The 19708-nt window shown below is 48.4% G+C and overlaps 1 protein-coding gene across 12 annotated transcripts in view; it reads left to right on the top strand.

Moving 5' to 3' along the window:
* Positions 1-19708, top strand: part of LOC138480660 (zinc finger protein 182-like) — a 637235-nt gene that overhangs the window by 294063 nt on the left and 323464 nt on the right. For 3 of the 12 annotated variants that reach the window (XR_011274114.1, XM_069612333.1, XM_069612330.1), the window contains exon 3: positions 18416-18467. The gene's annotated coding sequence lies outside the window, so the exon portion shown is untranslated. Of the gene's footprint in view, positions 1-172; positions 318-1494; positions 1545-16458; positions 18468-19708 lie in introns of those variants that run through there. The other 9 variants (XM_069612331.1, XM_069612328.1, XM_069612335.1 and 6 more) reach the window with 6 other exon arrangements.

Raw genomic sequence — 19708 nt, 5'->3', positions numbered from 1 at the left:
GGGAGCCGCCATGGAAGTGACAGGACAACGTCTACCATAGGTAAAGCGAGCCTTCCTATTGGCTCTCTCTCACCGGGAGCCGCCGTGGAAGTGACAGGGCACCGCCTCCCATTGGTTGAGCGAGCCTTCCTATTGGCTCTCGCCTGGGACCGGCATGGAAGAGAACCATGTGCGGGTGCCTCGGCGCCTGCGCATTAGGCATACCTTGCTGATACATGTCTGAACTTAGCGCATGCGCAGGTGCACTTCCGGTGCGAGGGCAGGTGGGCACGGGAGGAGGAGCCGAGGAGGAGGAAGGAGCACTTCGAGGAAGAAGGGTATGATATGATATGATATGATATGGTATTTGTAACGCGCCTATACACAGGTGTTTCAAGGCGCGACGAGGCAGGGAGGGGAGGAACAAGGGGAGACAAAACAAACGATCCTACTAGGCCAGGTGTCATTCAGATCACGCAAGTGCAGGGGTGGGGGAGGGGGAAAAGTGCAAGGGGAAGGGGAGGGGGGGAAGTGCAGTACAAGTAAGTGGCGTAAGTAATAAATAAAAAAGGGCCAGCTAGTGGCAAGTGCAAGGTAAGTGCAGAGCAAGTGCTGGGGAAGGGGGGGGCTGTAGGGATACAGAGACAGTCCCGCAGTGCAGAGGGGTTCCAGGGCATCAGTGCAAGTGGAGAGTGGCTGGGCCCAGGGCCGAGGCCGTTTAGAGAGGTCCAGTTGCAGGATCAGTGCAGTTTCAGTGAAGGGTGAGGCGCATGTGGGATGCGGAGGGTTGCACGGGAGTGACCAACGTTTTTTTGTTGCTGTGTGTGTTCAGCAGTGCTTTAAGTGGGGTAAGAAATTGAGGTGGGGGTCCTCATTTGTGGGCGTGGCCTGACTGATGGGCGTGGTCTAACACTCGAAGGCGTGGCCTAAAGAAGAGTATGTCAAAATGAACAGGGGTGGTCCACTGCTTTTTCGGACTCCAAATATGCTAAATGTTACAGAAGATGTGCAATTTGAAAGCAGGCGAGCAACCCTGCCTCCCTGCAGCGCCAGCACTGTGTGATCTTGGGAACATCCTCTTATCTCTCTCTGTGCCACTGCCTGCTTTATTACCTGGTGCGTTCCAGGCTTATACGCAGCTACTGGATGTGCCAGAGGTCCGGCCCTGAGCAGAAGGAAGGGCGGGTTCTTCTGGCTGCACTGAGAGCCCACGTGTAGACCCAGGACTGTCCGGATTCCTGTGCTCACTTCCCGGGACTTGAGGCTGCTCGAGGAGGCGTGCCGCCGAGCTCCCTTAATGCGTTTTCTCTAAAATTAGAGCCAGACCTATTATCCTCGGCTTCTCGAATAGACAAAATGCTGTGGTTCTGGCATCACTCATCTTTTCAATTCGCTGCCGAAAACTGGGAATGCTTTGAAACGAGCAAACGCATGTTAAATGTATATACAAATTGGACATTGTCATTGGTATTCATTCTTTCTCTTTTTTTCTTCGTTCGTGCTTGCAATATGCAGCTGAAGATGGTGGCAAAGCCAGAGAATTGGTGAGAATGCGGCAGCAGGAGGTGGTAATTCTTTCACTTGGAGGACAGGTTGAGTTTCTGGATAGCTCTTGTGAAGAATGAGTTAATGGGTCAAACATTAACACCCTTTTGTCTCCACTCCTGTTGTGCATGTTACCCCCAGCCCTACGCTGTAAAAGACACATCAGGGAGTAGAGCCAAAAGGGTGTTAATGATGGAACACTGTACGTTTCATGGGCTGTGACTAACACAAGTGCCAGGCACAGGTTCGCGCAAACTAGTTTGAGCGAAGCTGTGCCTCCCCTGCACTTCTCTCAGTCACAGCTGCCTGACTTGATGACGGCGGGCTCATCTCCCATCGCAGCTGCGGCCGTGGCGGGATAATAATTCGCCGTCAAGTACTGGCACCAGAGGGCCCCAGTTCAGCCTCACTTAAGCACTGTGGTCGGTGTTGAGGAGGTCGAAAGTGACACACTAGTTGGTGGCTGGTATGTGTGGAGTGGGTGTCCCCGCCTGCCGTTCTGAGTGGGCAGGCCATATTCTGGATACATCGGCAGGCGGTGGTGTGGTGGTGCAAGATGGCGTACGTCCTGCACCTGTGAGGGGTGATACATTGGGCAGTAAGAGGACCCATGTGCCTGCAGGGGTTGGTGGTGGTGCATCTAACAACGGATCCCCTAGGACTGCAGAGTGGAAAGGTGGGAAGAAGAATGGCAAGAGTGATGGTGGGAAAGGGAAATTGGGTGCAGGTGGTGGTCACCAGTCTCTGGTGGAGGGTTTGGCGAGTGCTGGTGTTGATGCTGGGAGGAGTGTTTATATTGGGAGGAGGAAGGGGAGGGTTTCTTGAGGATGACAGTGGGGCACTGCTTCGTAGTAGGTCCTCTGCGGATCAGAGGGCAGTGGGGGTTCTGGTGGTGGACAGCAGTATGTGGGTGGGTGTGAGACTGCGGTTGAATCCATGGACGCAGTCAGGTTGATAGGTGGTCATAAAGTCGGCAAATCCCGACTTTAGCCCTTTTGTGGTATCCTAGTGGGTCTAGAAAGAGATTGGTGCTGTGCAGTCTGTCCAGGTAATTAGTGGGGGTGTTCGTTGGATAAGGGTGAGGTAACAAGGAACAAGGCGTTGGATTTTGGATGTCTTGGGAGACATCCTGTTTCCGTGTCAGAACAGGGTGGTGCAGTGTATAAGCGAGTAATTTATGGGGTACCTCTTTGTGTGCGTGACAGGGATATTTTGAGTTCCTTGTAGGAGGTGGGGGTTTTGGAGGGGTGGGGGTTGGGTAGGAAAGATCCTGATGGTGGTGTCATTTCTGTGACGTGCTTAGTCGGTTTAGGGGGAGTGAGGTACCGGAGCACGTCTTTTTGGGGTTTCAGCATTTTCAGTTGAAGCCTTATGTCCCAGCCCCCCTGAGGTACTATAAGTGTCAGGAGTATGGTCACGTGGCACAGTCTTGTAGGAGACGGAGGTGGTGTGGTAAGTGTGGTGGTCCACATGATATTAAGGAGCGTGTTTTGGTTCATACACCGAAGTGTTGCAATTGTGGCTGGGGTCGTGTTGCTTCTTTTAGGGGGTGTGTTGCACAGGTGGAGGCCTGTAAGGTTGTGAGCACTAAGCTGAGTCATAACATCAGTTATGCTGCAGCAGTGCGGGAGGAGCAGGTGGTTGTGGTGGGTAGTCCTGCTGCATCAGTGAAGGAGGTGTTACTATCAGAGTGGTGGATTTGTTGTGTTTTATTATGACAGCTGATTGTCAGTCAAAATCGGACAGGTTACAGGCAGTGGTGAAGGCAGCAAAGATGTATTTAAGGATTGGAAATCTCACAGAGAGGATGTCCATAAGATGAGTGGTAGTGATGTCCCCCGTGAGGGGTCAGGGGTCTGAGGTTGTGGCAATGGAATGCAAAGTTAGCGAATGGGCAGGAGTTAAAGAAAGAATTGGTGAGGGCGGTGATGACGTTGTATGTGTGTTTTCAGGAGACGTGGTTGAGAGAGGGTATTCATTTTTGCTTTCCGGGGTATGTGTTTAGGAAAGAGTGTGGCGGGTCATGGGGAGGGCTTTGCATTTTGATGAAGATTGGTATTCAATGTTCTATTTGTTTATTTATTTGTATGGCGCTCCAAACCCAGAGGTAGAAGAGCGCTAAGAATTTGGTTACAGCGTTGAGAAGTATCTTTGTGTTGCATACTTCGTACAAGTTTATAATATATACATATATATATATACAGTGGTCAATAAACAGAACATATGCAGTACGTACAATATACAATTTTCAGAATAAATACAGTGACTAAGCCAGTTACCTCACAGGTCTAGAGTTAGTGGTGTTATTGTTTGTTTAGCAGCCAGCTGATGACCTGCTTCCTAAAGATCTGGAAGGATTCGACAGTTTTGATAAGCGGTAGGGAGTTCCAGAGTTGGGGGGCAAGCACTGTGAAGTATACCCCTCCAGCTCTTTTTAGGTGGAACCTGGGCACTAATAGGCAAAGAGTGTTGGAGGATCTGGTGAATCTGGTGGCAGGTTTCAGGGTGAGTTTATTAGCTAGATAAGGTGGTGCTAGGTGATTGAGGGCTTTGTACGTGAGGCAGATGGTTTTTAGATCAATTTTTTGGCGTATGGATAGCCATTTGCAGGCTTTCCTAGTAGCAGAGATATGCTCTTGTCTAGGAATGTTGAGGGCTGCGCGCAAGGCGTTATTTTGTATTACCTGCAATTTGTTGAGTACGGATTGATTAGCACCTAGGTACAGGCTGTTACAGTAATCCAGTTTGGATTGTATTAGGGCCCTGGCAAGGGTGAGGCAGCTGTTGGGTGATAGGAAGCGTCTGCTGGCCCTAATGAGCTTGCCGGTATAGGCAGCGGCTGAGGCGGTCATATTGGTGTGTTTGCTAAGATTGATGTTGGCATCTAGATAGAAGCCAAGGGTTTTTACGCTTTTGGCTATGGCAATGGAATGCCCATCGATGGTGATGTTATTATAGCTGGGGTCCAGTTTAGTTAGAGTGTTGGGGGAGCCAACGATTAGGAGCTCTGTCTTCTCATCATTCGGGCAGAGACCATAGGAGGCCATCCATGCCTGAATGATGGAGAATATTTTGTTGATCCGGGCGGAGTCTTCTTGGTAATTACCAGAGATAGTGAGGCGTATCTGGGTGTCATCTGCGTAGTTTGTGTAGGTGACACCCAGATGGTCCAGTTGGTCAAATAGAGGCTTTGTAAATATGTTGTACAAAGTGGGGGATACACAGGAACCTTGTGGGACCCCGCATGTGATGGGGATGGGGTCTGCTGCAGCTGTAGTGGAAAAGACTCGTATGGTTCTGTTTGCCAGGAAGGATTGTATCTATGTGATGGCAGGGGAGGAGAATGGGCTGCGGTGGCAAGGTGATTACAGAGGACTTCATGGCTGACCAGGTCAAAGGCCGCTGAGAGGTCTAGGAGGAGTAGGATTGCGGCATTGCCTTTGTCTTTAATTTCATCAATCTGGCTTTTGAGATCAACAAGGGCGGTTTCAGTTCCGTGTTGAGGTCTGAAGCCAGATTGACATATTCCTAGCAGTTGGTTGGATTCTAGATATTCCTGAATTTGGATGTAGGCGACTCTGTCCAGGATTTTCAGTAGGAAGGGGACTGTGGTGATGGGCCTGTAGTTTGTGGGTGTGGCCGGGTCGAGGGATTGTTTTGTCAGGAGAGGGAGAACCCATGATTGTTTTAAGTTGCTGGGGATATAGCTATTGGTGAAGGATAGGTTGATGAGTTTGGTGATGAAGGGGGAGAGCTCTCTGGCTGCATATCTGAGCCGGGCAGCTGTCTCCTTTACAGTTAGAGGGTTTCAGGGAGGTGATGATTTTTTGAACTTCCGGGATGGTGACTTTTTTGAACGAAAAGCCTGCGCTAGTGTTAGGTGTGGGTAGGCTAAGGTTGGTGACATTATTGTTGAAGAGTTGTTGCCGTTTGTCTTCGATTTTAGTTTGGAGTCGTAAAATGTTATTGTTGAGGGCGTTCTGGATGTTGGTGCACCAGGATTTGTCTTTCAGGCAGGTTTCCGGAGGTGAAATAGGGCTTTCTAGTTCCTTCAGAATTTTGAATAATTCTTTAGTAGAGGATCCTGCCTGAGTGATCCTGGTGTTGTATGTATCTTTTTTGGTCCGGATTATCTCGCTTTTGTAAAGTGAGGATAAGTTAGTGAGGTTGGATTTGTTTTCCGTGGTGGGGTTAGTCTTCCAGGTGTGGTGAGTCTTGGCTTTCTCTTTCCTGAGTAGTTTGAGCTCAGGGGTGTACCACGAGTTCAGATGAGCTTTGGGTTTAACTTTGCGTATTTTCAAGGGGGCAACGGTGTCCATTGCTCTGGCCATGGAATCATTGAAGGTGTCGATCAGCATGTTTAAGTCATCGTTAGCTGGGAGAGCAGTGAGGGTAGGTAAGACCAGTGGTAGTAGGGCTTCAGCAGTGATGTTGCGTTTATTCCTGGTGGGGCATGCTGGTGCCATGGGGTGCTTATTGGGCAGTACCTGATTGGTGTTAATATGTGGTGATCGGTCCATGCCAGAGGATGGGGGTCTTTGCAGGTTGTGTTGCAATTGTGGGTTGCTACCCAATCAAGGGTTCTGCCTTTTTGGTGGGTGGGGAGTACAATGAGTTGAGTAAGACCATGATCGGTTAGGACATTGGCTAGGGATGCAGCATGTGCATCGATCGGGTCTTGGTAGCCGAGGTTGAAGTCTCCGAGGATCACGATTTGTGCTGTTGGTTTGGAAATTTCGGTGATGAGGGATGTGATGTCTTCTTCGAAGGTCCCAGGAGGGCCTGAGGGTCTATATATGAGGTGGATGGTGATTGTGGTTGTGGGGGAGGTTTGTAGTTTGGTTGTGAGTAACTCGCAGGATGTGAATGCGACTGTATCGGTTGGTCTAAGGCCTAGGGCGGATTTGTAAATGATTGCTACACCTCCACCTCTGGCGTTTGGTCTGTCTGCTCTGAGGATAGAGTATTTGTCTGGGATGGCTAGCGATAAATGGGGTCCGGATGCCTCATGAAGCCAGGTTTCTGTTAGGGCTAGAAAGTCAAGGTCATTGCCAACTCCTAGGTCTCCGTTCTAGATACCCTAGACTCACCCACCAAGCACCTCCCACCACTCTTAACACGACTAACACGCCACCCCCTACAGTCAAAACACCCTTACCTAAACCCACCATGCCGCACCCCATCCCGGCAACACCACTCAACACCACCCCTACCTCGGCCCAACGCACACACAACCTACAGTGTGCCCTCATAAACGCCAGATCCATCCCTGCCCATGCCATTGAAATTCACGAACTCCTAACTAGCTTGGACCTCGACATCCTAGCCATCACCGAGACATGGCTGCACAGCGCTGCAGGGCCAGCCCTCAACCTTACTATCCCACAGGGGTACGCCATTATCCGGCAAGACCGCCTCTCCTCAGTAGGTGGTGGGGTAGCATTCATCCTGAAAGATCACCTCGAGGCCAGACAAATCACCTCCAATCTAGGTGACAACATAGACTCTCTAGCTATAAAAATTGCCCTCTCCCCTAACTCCACCATCACTTTCAACCTAGTCTACCGCCCGCCCGGCCCACTAACAGAGTTCCATGAGAACCTTGTACACCGCCTAACAGAAAACCTAAAACCCACCTCCAAAAGCATCTTTCTAGGTGACCTTAACCTGGGGTATAACGACAAAAAGGACAAGCCTGCTAAATCTCTTGCACTAGCCCTAAAAGAACTAGGCTTCGACCAAAAAATAACCTCACCCACACACAACAAAGGCCGTATCCTGGACTGGATAGCTGACCACAACTGTCACGTCGACATTAGCTCCATCACCCCGACTCCTTGGTCAGATCACCACCTCATTCACTTCTTTATTCCCGCTGTATCTAACACAAACAAACCTAACCCCATTCCCCCAGCACTGGCAAGATGTGTAAAAAATCTCACTAAAGATAAAATTACTCCCCACCTTCACATCCTCTCCACAGACCTCAAGTCATCTGACCCGTCAGAATTAGCAGATATCTACAAGAGCACCATAAGCACCGCCATTGACGCCATTGCCCCCTTGCAGACCAAAAAAGCCAAAGCTATCAAACACTCAAACACCTGGTTCTCCACTGAACTCAAAGAACTCCGCTCACAGAAAAGAAAAGCTCTAAACTCCTGGCAGAAATCGCCTTCCCCAGCCACCCTATCCTCCTACAAAAAAATCACTGCCCAATACAAAAAAGCCATAATCACAGCTAAATCAGTCTCTTATAATGATAGAATTGCTAATGCAAGCTCCGAATCCAAAGAACTCTTCGCCATTTTCAACGAACTCACCACACCGGCCACCAAATCACAAGACATTGTTAAAGACCAAATCTGGTGCAATTCCATACAATCTGCCTTGTTAAATAAAATTGAACTCCTACAAACAAAAATTAAGGAGCACCACAAAAACCTATCACTGCACCTCAAATCTCACACCACCACGAGCCACATGCCCACCCCTAGCTCGGGAACCACATCCACCAAAGCCCCCACTACCCCGTTCAAATTCAGGGAAGTCACAGAACACGAAGTTATTGAGATAATGAACAAGATCAAACCATCCAATTGTAAAGGAGACCCCTGCCCCGCCAGCCTGATCAAAGACTGCACTGAAACACTCGCCCCTTTCCTTAAATCATTCATCAATGCCTCTTTCAAAGCCAACACTGTCCCTGACAGTCTAAAAGAAGCCTGGGTGCGCCCGCTTCTAAAAAAAACCACCCTCGACCCTGAAGTAGCTACCAACTACAGGCCCATCACCACTGTGCCTTTCCTGCTCAAGATTCTGGATAAAATGGCCTACACACAAATCCAGGATTATCTCGAAACCAACCATATCCTAGGAAAAAGACAGTCAGGCTTCCGACCAGGTCACGGAACAGAGTCAGCCCTACTTGATCTGAAAATACAGCTTGCAGACACTATGGATAAAGGCAAACCGGCACTCCTTCTCCTACTGGATCTATCTGCCGCCTTTGACCTTGTCAACCACGATATCCTAGGCATGCACCTAAAAAATGAAGCACACTTCTCCCCGGAAGCCATTGCATGGGTTGCCTCATTCCTAAATGGCAGACTCATGAAAGTCTTCTCAGACACTGCCTCGGCAACCCCTACCACCATCCACTGCGGCGTCCCACAAGGCTCCTGCACCGCCCCCACTCTCTACAATATATTCACCCTTCCTCTCTTCAAGGACCTCGACTGTCGTAACATAGCGTACACCAACTACGCAGACGATACGCAGGTACTACTCCCTCTAACTGGGACCTACGAAGAAGATGCTACTGCATTAACCAAAATCTACACAGCCATCCAAACCTGGATGGCGGCCAACGGCCTCTGCCTAAACGGGGACAAAACCGAAATCCTCATAGTAGGGACCAATGAAATTCTCAACAAACTCCCCCCCAATACAAATCCTTCAACATTGACAACTCCACCATCTCAGTCTCCAAGTCTGTTAAAACCTTAGGCGTTCACCTAGATGCCTCACTATCTATGTCTCGCCAAGTCAACGCCATTGCCTCTTCCTCAGCACTTACCACCAAGATGATAAATGCTGTCAAGCCGTTTCTCTCCGCCAAAAACTGCCTGTCCATCGCCAGAGCCACTATAGGTACAAAACTAGACTACTGCAATGCACTGTTCCTAGGCACCTCCGCCCACAACCTAAAAAAACTCCAAATCACGCAAAACAATGCGCTCCGGGCAGCACTGTCCATTCCAAAAAGAGAACACATCTCGCAAGCAAGGAGAGATGCCCACTGGCTACCTGTGAAGGAACGCATACTGTTCAAAGCCATGACCATCACACACAGATGCCTATCCCTGGATGCCCCACCCTATCTCGCAGAAAGAATCACACCGAAAGCCTCCATCAGACCCACCAGAGCTCACCGCACCAACATGATTGATGTCCCCACGTTTCAAAGATCCAGGGCGGGAGGAACCAGCTTCCAACACCTCGCACCAAAAAACTGGAACTCCCTACCTACCTCACTAAGGAACGAAAAATCATACCATACCTTCCGTAAAAACCTCAAAACCCTCCTATTCCGCTAAAGTCTGCCACATTCACTCTCATGCTTGCATTGTATCCACAGCATAGCATAACCTTTAAGCTCAATGTTTATTACCAATGTGAAATGTACTATGTAACTCGGTTACATCTGTAAACACATTCCTATGCTTGTGTTCATGACTAAGTCTGCTGTAACAGCGCCACGATGCCCCAGGGCAGTTCTGTGCGCTTTATAAATGCAAATAAATAAAATAAATAAATTGGTAAGGATGATGTCTGCAATTTCTGTGGGGTGGGCAGCCAGGGATCTGACGTTGAGTAGGGCGCCTTTTAGTGGGGGAGGAGTGGGCTTGTTTGGTGCAATGTTCTTTGTAGTAGATTTGGTGTAGGGTTTGGAGTTGGGTTTAGAAATTGTGGTGGGGAGCCTGGAGCCTAATCTGTCATTGCGGGCTGTGATGTTGGGAATAAGGGAGGGGGGGGTTGGCCCGGGCGGCTTAAAGCGGGCGGGAGGTTTGGTGGTCATTTTGGTTTGGTTAGACTTAGCAATGGGACTGTGGTGGCTGTTGGTAGGTAGGCCATGGATGACGATGGATGTGGAGGTGAGAGGGTGGTGGTAAGTGGAGGGGAAAGGGGGTGCGGAGGGTAGGAACGGAGTGGGGCATGGGATGGGGTGGTGTCTGGGGCACCCTAGTTTAGCCAGGCCGTCCTGGTGGGCTATGTAGCTATTGTTGCTACAGGGTACATTGTCCTGTATTAAGCAGAAGGGGAACATGATTAGGGCGAGCCAGAAGATCATGGTCTGTGGATAGCGGTGGAGTCTCGTGGCACTGGTGGGGAGCAGGCCAGACTAAGATAGTTGGTGGCTGGTTAGAGTCGGGTAGAATCGGTCAGGTACAGCCTGTGCACTATAGTATCTAGATTGGATACAACTATTTGTGAGGTTGGAGCATACAACAGGGGCACCTAGATGTGACAATTCCTGACATTGACTAAAATGCATACATCAGGGGGCTCCTAGGTGTGACAATTCCTGACATTGACTAAAATGCATACATCAGAGGGCACCTAAATAAAAATAATAATTTGGCATTTATATAGCGCTACGAACCCTCAGGTATCTGAGCGCTGCTTATTATTACCCACGGTGTGTGGTGCTCATTTATCGACCTCGGAAGGATGAAAGGCTGAGTTTGGCCCTGCCGGGATTCGAACCTGCGTTAGCAGGCTCTGCATGGATGTCAAAGCGAGCGCTCTACTCGCTGTGCCACTTGACCGGCTGTGTGACAATTCCTGACATTGACTAAAATGCATACATCAGAGGGTCTGTTAGCGACCATAGGGCACAACTCAGTTCTGGTGGTCTGTTAGCGACCATAGGGTACGACACAATTCTAGTGGTCTGTGTGTATCTGCATTGCATCACAGTATGGTTTGAGAGAGGTGTGCAGCCGTGAGCAGTGTGTGAGGAGGACTGGTTCTGAGTACAATTGTCATATAATGGTTGGGCAGCTGCGTGACTAAAGCAGTGACTGTAAGGCACAACACAGTCTTAATGTGGTCTGCTAGTGACCATGAGGCACAGCACAGTCTAAATGTGGTCTGCTAGTGACCATAAGGCACAACGCAGTCTAAATGTGGTCTGCTAAAGACCATAAGGCACAACACAGTCTAAATGTGGTCTGCTAGTGACCATAAAGCACAACACAGACAAATGAGGTCAGTTAGCATTCATGAACCAAACAGGTATTAGGCTCTATAGATAGACCAGCACTTGCCACCGGAGGAAACGGGCGAGTGCAGAGCGAGGCAGCGAAAAGGAAAGGGTGTAGAAAATTGAGTGATATATTGTACGTCTTAGCAACCAAGGCCAGGTAGGCTGCAATCTATAGCTAGAACGCCTACATTCAGGGTCCCCGTGGGACGCTATAGCACTTAAGGCAGTGTGATTGTCAAGACCTTGTTATACGAACTGGATGACCATCCATCTAATACACTGGCACAGTGGGCATAAAGAGTTGGGTATAGCAGAGTGCTGGTTTACTCACATGGTCAGGTGGGTATATGGATGCTTGATAGCATTAGCTCATCAGTGACGCCTCGTTAGTCGGGAGGCCCAAGATAGTTCTGCAGATGGGGTAGCGAGTGTTCCGGAGCCTTCACTTGCCAGAACTAAGGGGCAGCATCTGTGGCCCAGGCCCACAGTGCTCCGAACAGGCGCAGGAACGGGCCTTTGTATGGCCTTTGGACTGGCCGGCGATTCCGCCTGCCGGCGGATCTTCGTGATGAAAACGAGGTTCAGCCTCGATTTCGCGACGCACAGCGCCCGGCATGGGCAAGTCAGGCACCGTATGGGGACAGGGTCAGGCAGGCCCTACTCCGTGCAGCACGCTCTGTGCCGGGATCTTCTACTGGGTTGGATCCTCTGCTGGGCTGGGGGGGCTCCTGCCCTCACCCCTCTATGAGGATGAAGTGGGGGGACCTGGGGCGCAGGAACAGGCCGAGTTTGAAGAGGAGTTGGAGTTGATTGGTGTGAGCTTGTTTGCAGGTTCTGATATGTTGGTGGTTTTAAATTTCTACAGTCCGTGTAGATCTCTTGATGTGGGGGCTTTGCAGTAGGCCTTGGGGCAGCGTGACATATATTTTTTGTGGGGATTTTAACTGTCACGTTGTGCAATAGTGCTGTGACAGATGTTAATGGGGCTAGTCTGGAGGTGCTGGCTGATGAGTGTGAGCTAGTTTTATTGAACTCGCCGGGGGATATGAGGACTGATGTTCATACTGGTATGAGGTCTCGTTTGGATTTAACTTGGGTCTCAGCGTCTTTGGTTTCTAAATGTGTGTGGGGTGCCACCCACTGTGGATACAATTGATTTGGCGCTGCAAGATATCTTTCGGAGTGTTGTGGCGGAACTGACCCCGACTCGAGGTAAGCTCTTCCGGAAAACTGAGGTCCCGTGGTGGTCGTCGGAATGTACAGCGGCTGTTCAGAATAGAAAAAGGAAGCACATACTAAAGCGGTGGCGGACATTGTCGCATATAAAAAGCTAGGGCACTGGTGCAGAGGGTGACTTGATGTCATAAGCGGGTGTGTTGATTGATGTTGATTTTTGTAGTACTCTCTAGTGATACATGTTTGTTGAAGGTGTGGGTGAGGGTTTGGCGTGTGTCCGGGCAGGCGAGAGGCGGAACTCAGATTTCGGTGATTACAAAGGCGGGGCGTGATATGGTGGATGATGATGGTAAAGCGGAGGCACTTGGAAAGTATTTTGCGGGTGTGCACAGCACGAAAAGTATTCACTGGTGTCCAGATGGAAAATGGCCGAGTTCATGGCTGTTAATCGGGGTGTGCAGAATGTTGTCGACAACTGGACATCCATTATGGATATGTCCTTCACTTTGAGTGAGTTGCGGGCTGTGCTAAGGGGGCAACAGGATTCATGTCCTGGTGAGGATAGGGTACGCTATATTTATTTGCAGCATTTGCCAAGTGTTTGATTGCTGGAGGTGTTGTGGCCGTTTAATGTTGTGTGGTGTCACGGTACACTGCCTAGAGGGTAGAAGAGGGCGGTCATCCTGCCGATTCTGAAGTTGGTGAAGCAGGCTGGCTTGAGTGGGTCCTATCGGCCCATTGCTTTGACATCCGTTTTGTGCAAGGTGATGGAAAAAATGGTGTGTGGCTGTCTGGTGCACTTTCTGGAGTCGGAGCAGCGACTGAGTGTGTTTCAGCACAGGTTCTGTAAATCTGGATCTGTGATGGATGCATTTGTGGCGTTGGCAACAGATGTGGAGGAGGCATTGTCCTGTCGGGAAATGGTGGGGGCGATCTTTGTTGATATGGAGAAGGCGTATGATATGGTATGGAGGGATGGGTTGCTATTTATGTTGCAAGGGAAAGGTGTTGAGGGGAAGATGTTTTCCTGGATTAAGGATTTTCTGATGAATAGGGTGTGTTGGGGATGTTTTTTCCTGAGAGTTTTTGGTGGAAAATGGGACGCCCCAGGTAGTGTTATCAGCTCTGTTTTTTCTTATAGCGGTGGATGGCCTTATAGAGAGAGTTCGGGAGTGTGGTTGTCAGGTGGGATTCTATGCAGATGACGGAGTGATTTGGGTTAGGGGTAAGGTGGGTGGAGTGATTCAAGGAAGGTTGCAGGAGGCTTTGGAGGGAAAGGTGGTGTCAGGATCGGGGTTTTAGGGTGTCCTCTGAAACGTTGTGTATGTTGTTTAACAGGCGACATAGTGGTGTCAGTTTGGATCTCAAGTACAGCAGGGATGTGTTGGTCAGGGTGTCGGAATTCCGGTATCTTGGTGTGCTATTGGATGAGCGCCTGTCATGGAAGCTGCAAGTGTAAACGGCATCTTAATTTGTTGAAGGGTGGAGGGCAGGGCTGTGGAGAATGAGGATGTTGTATGTGGGGTTGGTCGGGAATGTGCTGGAGTTGGGAGTTCAGCTGCAGTGCAGTTATAGTAGGACTCAGCTTAATGTGTTGGATGGTGTCCAGGCAAGGGCAATGAGAATTGTGACTGGGATTGTTCGGTCATCCCCCCCCCCCCAGAGGCTGTGCAAATGTTGGCCGGGATGTTGCCATTGTAATTGAGCAGGGAGGAGCTGAGTGCTAGGTATTGGTTGTGTTGTAAGTCCCTCAGTGTGTGGCTTCCTGTGAAAAAGTATCTGGAGGTTAATTGGATGCATGCTTACAAGAGTGGGAGTTGGGCAAGGAAAGGGGGGACTTTTGGATTCCATGCGGACAGGCTGGTGAAACGATTGGGGGTGGAGGGCTTGTGTATGGTGGAAGATGTAGATAGGATTGTAGGGCCGGTTTGGGAGCAGCATGATCCAAGCCAAGGTGGTGATCAAGAAGGGTGGTGATCGAGGGGTGATTAAGAGATTGGCGGTGCAGTATGTGGAGGGGAAATTTGGCGCTCAAGTATATACAGATGGTTCCAGGGATCCAGAGAGGAACAGGGTTGGTATGGCTTACTATTTTCAGGCGGATGAGGAGTTTTGGGTGGCTAGGTTGTCGGACGATGTATCAGTCTGCACAGCGGAGTTGATGGCTGTTAATATGGCGGTGCGTCAGATTATGGGGAAACAGTTGGTTAGAGTGGTGGTGTTTGTGGATTCAATGAGTGCGTTGTTAGCTATCAAGGAGAGGAATTGTGATAGGAGGTATATAATTGTGTTAATTAGACAGCGATTAGAGGAGTGTGTTGCAGGGGGTACCATGGTGGAGTTGGCTTGTGTTCCCAGTCATTGTGGGGTCTTGGGTAATGAGTTGGTGGATCAGGCTGTGTATGGGGACACGTTGCGGGGGAAGGTGGATGTGAGTCCCATTGAATGTGGCTGAGGTACATGTGTTGGTGCAAGGAAAAATTAAGGATATGTGGCAGGATCGGTGGGATATGAGTTCAAAGGGATGGCAGTTGTGTGCATGGACGTGTGGGTTCAGGCGTTTGAGGGGGAGTAGAGTTGACGCGCAGGGAGGAAACTATTTTGAATCGCCTTAGGGTGGGTCATGCAGGGTTGGCGGGATGTAATTGTTTGATGGGTAGAGTTGCATCTGTGGCGTGTGAGGCTTGCGGGTGCCCGGAGGCAGTGTCTCATATGTTGTACTGTGTGACATTTGATGTGTAGCGGGAATCGCTCAGACTCCGGATGAGTGGCATTAGGGTGGTTGTACAGGGGTTCTCTGATCTGTTCAGTTGGAAAAGAGGGGTGGTGGATGAACAGTGTAGGGACCTGCTTCAGTTTGTGCGGGAGACGGGGGAAGTGGAATGAGATCTAGTGGAGGTGGGTGGCTGGTTGGTGCTTATTTTGGCAAACATCTCAATAGATGGAAATCGCCAGCTTTGGGTTTCTGGATCACTGTAGGGGCCAGTATGCATAATCTCACAATTTATTTTTATCTCTGAATCCATATTCTGCTCTCATTCTTCTGTTGGTAGCTGATAAACCCAAATGGCCCTCATGCACAACTCTGATTATTCTTGCCCTGAATGAACTGGAGGAATCAACATCTCCCCTCTCAACAAATCCTCCTTGAACACACATTTCATCAGCAGTTTTGTTCTTTGAGCTCAACTCGCCTCTCAATCCTCTCTCTGATGGCTAACCCTTGACACAAGAATCCTTATGATAAGATATTGCATTTATAACATGCATATACACAAGTGTTTCAAGGTGCGATTTGACTTGCCTTAATACCTCCTTCTTCATGCCTTTATCTCTTGATATCCTTATTACCAAGCCACCTGTGAGGCAAATATAGTATCAAGAGATTGACGGAGACAACAGAAGTATAGTTTTCAAAATCGTTATTTAAATTGTCAGGGTGCTGTAACTTCTATTTTGCCCTAAAGCTATGGTGGGGATTGCACTACCTAAATAAACAAATGAATGTCCAAGTCCAAAACAAGTCTGTCTCTGTCAAAACCTCTGCTTGCCCTCACTTCTAATATGTAAATGTTGTGTAGGGATGTTCTAACTAAAATAGTGTCCAACATAGTCTGGAGCTATCTCTCGCCCCCCCTCCGCCCTCCTTTGAAAGTTCAGGATACAGTTCTTTATCGGTTTCAGCTTTTTCAAATGATCCTACTTGAAGTGTCAAGCTATGAAACGATGCTCAAAACGAGCTCAGGCTTTCCCTTGCCCAAGCTTCAATCACTGTAGAACAGGACAACGTTCCCAAAGAGTGCCCAGCATAAAATATAAAAATAAAAAATAAAACAAAATATATATATATATATATATATATATATATATATATATATATATATATATATATATATATATATATATATATATATATATATATATATATATATTTATTTATTTTTTTAGATTGGGAGAAATGGGCAGGGGCGCCTCACATGGTCGGACTGTCTCGGCACCAATGGAAATAGTGACCCACAGTTGCAAATGGATAGTCATTCGTTTAGTCACAGACTGTTTGAATAGTACCCAAGGGGGGGGGGGTTCTGTTCAAATGTAAGCAAATTGTGATATTTAAAGCATATTTATTCAGCAACAATGGTCAAAACTGCTAGCTGCATAGCAAAGTAACTTCTCAAACTGGCTGACATTGACCAAAAAAGTGGCCAATTTTGACTGGCCTACAATAGCATTTTGCATTTTTGGTACAGTGATTTTAAGGGGTGCCAGTTGCTGATAATTGGGAAGGGGCGTGGTGGTGACAAGAAAAGGTGGGGTGGAGCCGGGGACAGCCGGCGGATGTTTTCTATTCGGGCTGTTTTCTTTCGTGCTGCCCGCAGCAATCATCAGGACAACGCTGGAGTCAGATGGCTGGAATGCCTTGCAACGCCCCCGGTTGCTTCAGTTAAGTAAAAACGCTTATATCAAAGCTGTTTAATTACGGTCAGACCACATGTGAAGTTCCAACACAAGGGTTGCTTTAGTGGAATACTGAGCTATGTTCAGCTGAACTTAAAGACTTGGCCTCATTATTGAAGTACGACTCCCAAGAGTCTGCATAAACTGGATGTGTTAATGTGGAGCAACTCACAAGAAAATCTGCATGTGTTATTTTCTTTATGTTCCATTTCATGTTTATCACCACTCATGAGTTTGTCTAGATAATGTTTTGTACTTTGTGTTTGTTGCTCATAATGCCTATCACCATCCAAGGGTATGTCTTGGCAGCAAGACATTGACTTGATGTTGTTTGTAACCCATTACACTTTCCATGTATTTTCATGTCCTCAGGCTTTCTAGTCCTATGTTGGAGGTATGTCTGTTCAGACTTCATAATCTTATGTATGGATGTATGATTGGCCAGGTAGAGTAGAATCAAGTAGGCCAGGAAGTTTATGGGCGGTGAAGTCACAAGTAAGAGTGAATTGATTGGTTCTTGTGTATTTCCCTAAACCCCACTCTATTCAATCAAGTTACCCTAATCCTTTTTCTGGTTTTCTTAACATCCCCATACCTATACACAACCTCTCCTCCCTAATCCTTCTCTGTATTGAAGGACCAGGAGATGGGAGACGTTCCCTCGACCCTTGTCATGGGACACTGAAGAAGTTGATTCTATTATACGACTGATGCAGCCAGGAGAAGGGAGTCCTTCTCCTGGTGAAGGAAGCCACATTCTCTTCCCCACTGATATCCTGTAGCATATCCACCCTGCTCCTTGGCTGGTGCTTTCTTCGTTGCTGCCCAGTAGCAACATGCTCTTTCCCATGGATATCCTGTAGCACACCCACCCTACTCCTTGGCTGCTGCTTTCTTCATTGCCACCCAATAGCCACATGCTCTTTACCATGGCTATCCTGTAGCATATCCACGCTACTCCTTAGCTGCTGCTTTCTTCGTTGCCGCAGAGTAGCCACATGCACTTCCCTAAGGATGTCCTGTAGCATATCCACGCTACTCCTTAGCTGCCGCTGTCCACGTTGCTGCCCAGTAGCCACATTCTCTTCCCCACTGATCTATCCTGTAGCATATCCACCCTACTCGTTGGCTTCCGCTTTACTCGCTGCTTTCCTCATTGCTGCCCAGTAGCCACATGCTCTTTCCCATGGATATCCTGTAGCATATCCACGCTACTCCTTAGCTGCCGCTGTCCTTGTTGCTTCCCAGTAGCCACATTCTCTTCCCCACTGAAATATCCTGTAGCAGATCCACCCTACTCCTTGGCTTCCTCTTTCCTCGTTGCTGCCTGTAGCCACATGCTCTTTCCCACTGATATCCTGTAGCATACCCACCCTACTCCTTGGCTGCCGCTTACCTCATTGCCGCCCAAGCCTTTTTTTCTCTAGCTCTCTTCCTCCTTAGTCACACGCACAACTAACGTCTGAAATTTTGTTGTTTTTGTAGGTGAGCAGTAAAAGACCAACATATACGGCCACTTCTGAGAGCTGAAATACACGTACGTATCTCCTCACCTCCCTGAGGCCTGAGCTATGTTGTGGTCCTGAAGGGGCGAGTCTGTTTTCTTTGGGAGTTCTCAGATGAGGCGGCTCTTTTCAGCATGTACTGTAATGTATTACATGTGTCATCATTTTTCAGCATTTAAATTATTTTCATGCAGTCTCATTATTGGAGGGGGGGTAGCATGCAGGGGATTTTGAGATTAATTAATGTGTCCCAAGTAAGTTTCGGTCCACTGAGTGGAACTTTCACAAATCGACAAATATCAAATAAAGTGGCAGAGGCTCTGTTTCACAGTGCCCTTTCCCGGGGTGAATCCAACCTGGAGATTGGAGATTCAATTGGAATCTGTCACCCATTTTTAGTTTGAGCTGAAGAGCTTCAAATATGGGCTTTAAATCAGGGTCTCTAATGCTTTTCCAATGGAGATGACTGTTGGGGAGAATTTTCATTTTTGTGCTAATTTCCTCCCACATTAGAGACTGCCAGCACTTTTGCCGGATTTAGGACTTTTTCATTTTAACCCTTGAGTGAGTAGGAGCTTTTTTTCACTCATGTGTTTTTCCTTGACTAGAACCTCATGTTTTCACTGTTTTGAGTCTGGCAAACTCCATAGGCATCTGCTTTTTGTATGGTGACACACAGCACCCTCGGTACCCAATTCTTTGGATTTCTCTTAAGGTTTAAATACCTTTTCTTGGGTGAACTGCTGTTCCCAAAAATAATAAGGTGAATGGATCTTACCCTTTTACTTTGTCGTTCCAGCACACACCATTTTAAGTCGAGTTCTAGGGTGTTACCTAGTAGTGCCTTCTCCTACTTTCTCATGTAACATTTCTTGTTACCCTCACTACATCAAATGGCTGGTGGCAGTGGTTTACTTTTTACTACCAGTGTGCTTTTCTACCGTAGGCTGAACCCTCAGCTGCAGTACAGCGCCCATGGGTGTCTATTTTGTTAAAATCACCCCTGTCTTCTTTTTTTCACCATTTTCTGTTTATGAGGTGTTTCTTGGCTTTTACTCTGCTTTGAGACAGGTTGGCTCCAGTGTGTCTGGAAGGGCAGGAAGTGAGGGTGGGTCCCGGAAACTCCTGTCCTTTGTCTCTAGGTGTGCCTGGACAAAACCAGTCCTGACTGTCCGGGAAGGACAGCTACAGGCAGGGCGCACCTTCACCGACGCCATCAACTGCGAGCCAACGCTCTGGCTCGGGGAAGAGAAAATCCAAGAACCCGGCTAAG

This window comes from Ambystoma mexicanum, chromosome 5p, assembly GCF_040938575.1.
Source record: "Ambystoma mexicanum isolate Mex_15411 chromosome 5p, UKY_AmexF1_1, whole genome shotgun sequence".
Taxonomy (NCBI): domain Eukaryota; kingdom Metazoa; phylum Chordata; class Amphibia; order Caudata; family Ambystomatidae; genus Ambystoma; species Ambystoma mexicanum.
This window is presented reverse-complemented; position numbering and strand designations above follow the sequence as displayed.